Genomic DNA, 4699 nt, shown 5'->3' on the forward strand with positions numbered 1-4699 from the left:
TCCGGACAAGTCCCCTCGCCTAAATCTCCTACTAGGCTTAGGAAGCTTGGTCTCCTTGCCGAGGTAAGGTCGAACGTCCTGCCGAGCCTTACACTCGAACTGTGGCCAAGTCCCCTCGCCCTACTCTCCTACTAGGCTTAGGAATCTTGGTCTCCCTGCCGAAGTAAGGTCAAACACCCTGCCGAGCCTTACACTCGTACTCCGGCCAAGTCCCCTCGCCTAACTCTTTTACTAGGCTTAGGAAGCTTGGTCTCCCTGCCAAGGTTAGGTCGAATGTCCTGCCGAGCTCTACACTCGTACTCCGGACAAGTCCCCTCGCCTAAATCTCCTACTAGGCTTAGGAAGCTTGGTCTCCTTGCCGAGGTAAGGTCGAACGTCCTGCTTAGCCTTACACTCGAACTCCTGCCAAGACCCCTCGCCTAACTCTCTTACTAGGCTTAGGAAGCTTGGTCTCCCTGCCGAGGTAAGGTCGAACGTCCTACCGAGCCGTACACTCGAACTCCGGCCAAGTCCCGTTGCCTAACTCTCCTAAAACGCTTAGGGAGCTTGGTCTCCCTTCCAATGTAAGGTCGAACATCCTGCTGAGCTTTACACTCGAACTTTGGCCAAGTCCCCTCGCCTAACTCTCCTACTAGGCTTAGGAAGCTTGGTCTCCCTGCCGAGGTAAGGTCGAACATCCTGCCGAGCCTTACCGTCGAACTCCAGCCAAGTCCCCTCGCCTAACTCTCCTACTACGCTTAGGGAGCTTGGTCTCCCTGCCCATGTAAGGTCGAACGTCCTGACGAGCCTTACACTTGAACTCCGGCCAAGTCCACTCGCCTAACTCTCCTACTAGGCTTAGGGTGCTTGGCCTCCCTGCCAAGGTTCGGTCAAACGTCCTGCCGAGCCTTAGACTCGAAGTCCGGCCAAGCCCCCTCGCCTGACTCCTACTAGGCTTAGGAAGCTTGGTCTCCCTGCCGAGGTAAGGTCGAACGTCCTACCGAGCCTTACGCTCGAACTCTGGCCATGTCCCCCCGCCTAACTCTCCTACAAGGCTTAGGAAGCTTGGTCTCCCTGCCGAGGTAAGGTCGAACGTCCTGCCGAGCCTTACACTCGAAGTCCGGGCAAGTCCCCTCGCCTAACTCTCCTACTAGGCTTAGGAAGCTTGGTCTCCCTGCCAAGGTAAGGTCAAAAGTCCTGCTGAGCCTTACACTCGAACTCCGGCCAAGACCCTTCGCCTGACTCCTACTAGGCTTAGGGAGCTTGGTCTCCCTGCCGAGGTAAGGTCGAACGTCCTGCCGAGCCTTACACTCGAACTCCGGCCAATTCCCTTCGCCTAACTCTCCTACTAGGTTTAGGGAGCTTGGTCTAGTTGCCGAGGTAAGGTCAAACGTCTTGCCGAGCCTAACACTCGAAGTCCGGCCAAGTCCCCTCCCCTGCCTCCTACTAGGCTTAGGAAGCTTGGTCTCCCTGCCTAGGTAAGGTCGAAAGTCCTGCCGAGCCTTACACTCGAACTCCGGCCAAGACCGCTCGCCTAAATCTCCTACTAGGCTTAGGAAGCTTGGTCTCCCTGCCAAGGTTAGGTCGAACGTCCTACCGATTCTTGCACTCGAACTCTGGCCATGTCCCCTCGCCTAATTTTCCTACTAGACTTAGGAAGCTTGGTCTCCCTGCCGAGGTAAGGTCGAACATCCTGCCGAGCCTTACACTCGAACTCCAGCCAAGTCCCCTCGCCTAACTCTCCTACTACGCTTAGGGAGCTTGGTCTCCCTGCCCATGTAAGGTCGAACGTCCTGCCGAGCCTTACACTTGAACTCCGGCCATGTCCCCTCGCCTAACTCTCCTACTAGGCTTAGGGTGCTTGGCCTCCCTGCCGAGGTAAGGTCGAACGTCCTGCCGAGCCTTACACTCGAACTCCCGCCAAGTCCCCTCGCCTAAATCTCCTACTAGGCTTAGAAAACTTGGTCTCCCTGCCGAGGTAAGGTCGAACGTCCTACCGAGCCTTACACTCGAACTTCGGCCAAGTCCCCTCGCCTAACTCTCCTAGTGGGCTTAGGAAGCTTGGTCTCCCTGCCGAGGTAAGGTCGAACGTCCTACCGAGCGTTACACTCGAAGTCCGGCCAAGTCCCCTCGCCTAACTCTCCTACTAGGTTTAGGAAGCTTGGTCTCCCTGCCGAAATAAGGTCGAACGTCCTGCCGAGCCTTACACTTGAACTCCGGCCAAGTCCCCTCGCCTAACTCTTTTACTAGGCTTAGGAAGCTTGGTCTCCCTGCCAAGGTTAGGTCGAATGTCCTGCCGAGCTCTACACTCGTACTCCGGACAAGTCCCCTCGCCTAAATCTCCTACTAGCCTTAGGAAGCTTGGTCTCCTTGCCGAGGTAAGGTCTAACGTCCTGCCGAGCCTTACACTCGAACTCCGGCCAAGACCCCTCGCCTAACTCTCCTACTAGGCTTAGGAAGCTTGGTCTCCCTGCCGAGGTAAGGTCGAACGTCCTACCGAGCCTTACGCTCGAACTCTGGCCATGTCCCCTCGCCTAACTCTCCTACAAGGCTTAGGAAGCTTGGTCTCCCTGCCGAGGTAAGGTCGAACGTCCTACCGAGCCTTACGCTCGAACTCTGGCCATGTCCCCTCGCCTAACTCTCCTACTAGGCTTAGGAAGCTTGGTCTCCCTGCCGAGGTAAGGTCGAACGTCTTGCCGAGCCTTACACTCGAACTTCGGCCAAGTCCTCTTGCCTAACTCTCTTACTAGGCTTAGGGAGCTTGGTCTCCCTGCCAATGTGAGGTCAAAAGTCCTGCTGAGCCTTACACTCGAACTCCGGACAAGTCCCCTCGCCTAACTCTCCTACTAGGTTTAGGAAGCTTGGTCTCCCTGCCGAGGTAAGGTCGAACGTCCTGCCGAGCCTTACACTCGAACTCCGGCCAAGTCCCCTTGCCTAACTCTCCTACTACGCTTAGGGAGCTTGGTCTCCCTTCCAATGTAAGGTCGAACATCCTGCCGAGCCTTACACTCGAACTGTGGCCAAGTCCCCTCGCCCTACTCTCCTACTAGGCTTAGGAATCTTGTTCTCCCTGCCGAAGTAAGGTCAAACATCCTGCCAAGCCTTACACTCGAACTCCGGCCAAGTCCCCTCGCCTAACTCTCCTACTACGCTTAGGGAGCTTGGTCTCCCTGCCAAGGTAAGGTTGAACGTCCTGCCGAGCCTTACACTCGAAGTCCGGGCAATTCCCCTCGCCTAACTCTCCTACTAGGCTTAGGGTGCTTGGCCTCCCTGCCGAGGTAAGGTCGAACGTCCTGCCGAGCCTTACACTCGAACTTCGGCCAAGTCCCCTCGCCTAACACTCCTACTAGGCTTAGGAAGCTTGGTATCCCTGCCGAGGTAAGGTCGAACATCCTGCCGAGCCTTACACTCGAACTGTGGCCAAGTCCCCTCGCCCTACTCTCCTACTAGGCTTAGGTATCTTCGTCTCCCTGCCGAAGTAAGGTCAAACATCCTGCCGAGCCTTACACTCTAACTCCGGCCAAGTCCCCTCGCCTAACTCTCCTACTACGCTTAGGGAACTTGGTCTCCCTGCCAAGGTAAGGTTGAACGTCCTGCCGAGCCTTACACTCGAAGTCGGGGCAATTCCCCTCCCCTAACTCTCCTACTAGGCTTAGGAAGCTTGGTCTCCCTGCCGAGGTAAGGTCAAAAGTCCTGCTGAGCCTTACACTCGAACTCCGGCCAAGTCCCTTCGCCTGACTCCTACTAGGCCTAGGGAGCTTGGTCTCCCTGCCAAGGTAAGGTCGAACGTCCTGCCGAGCCTTACACTCGAACTCCGGCCAAGTCCTTTCGCCTAACTCTCCTACTAGGTTTAGGGAGCTTGGTCGCCCTGCCGAGGTAAGGTCGAACGTCCTGCCGAGCCTAACACTCGAAGTCCGGCCAAGTCCCCTCGCCTGCCTCCTACTAGGCTTAGGAAGCTTGGTCTCCCTGCCTAGGTAAGGTCGAAAGTCCTGCCGAGCCTTACACTCGAACTCTGGCCAAGTCCCCTTGCCTAACTCTCCTACTAGGCTTAGGAATCTTGGTCTCCCTGCCGAGGTAAGGTCGAACGTCCTGCCGAGCCTTACACTCGAACTCCGGCCAAGTCCCCTCGCCTAACTCTCCTACTAGACTTAGGAAGCTCGGTCTCCCTGCCGAAGTAAGGTCGAACGTACTGCCGAGCCTTACACTCGAACTCCGGCCAAGTCCCCTCGCCTAACTCCCCTACTAGGCTTAGGAAGCTTGGTCTCCCTGCCAAGGTTAGGTCGAACGTCCTACCGAGTCTTGCACTCGAACTCTGGACATGTCCCCTCGCCTAACTTTCCTACTAGGCTTAGAAAGCTTGGTCTCCCTGCCGAGGTAAGGTCGAACATCCTGCTGAGCCTTACACTCAAACTCCAGCCAAGTCCCCTCGCCTAACTCTCCTACTAGGCTTAGGGTGCTTGGCCTCCCTGCCGAGGTAAGGTCGAACGTCCTGCCGAGCCTTACACTCGAACTCCGTCCAAGTCCCCTCGCCTAACTCTCCTACTAGGCTTAGGAAGCTTGGTCTCCCTGCCGAGGTAAGGTCGAACGTCCTGCCGAGCCTTACACTCGAACTTCGGCCAAGTCCCCTCGCCTAACTCTCCTACTAGGCTTAGGAAGCTTGGTCTCCCTTCCAATGTAAGGTCGAACGTCCGACCGAGCGTTACACTCGAACTCTGGCCAA

The sequence above is a fragment of the Lonchura striata genome, chromosome W (genome assembly GCF_050655825.1).
Source record: "Lonchura striata isolate lonStrDom1 chromosome W, ASM5065582v1, whole genome shotgun sequence".
NCBI lineage: Eukaryota > Metazoa > Chordata > Aves > Passeriformes > Estrildidae > Lonchura > Lonchura striata.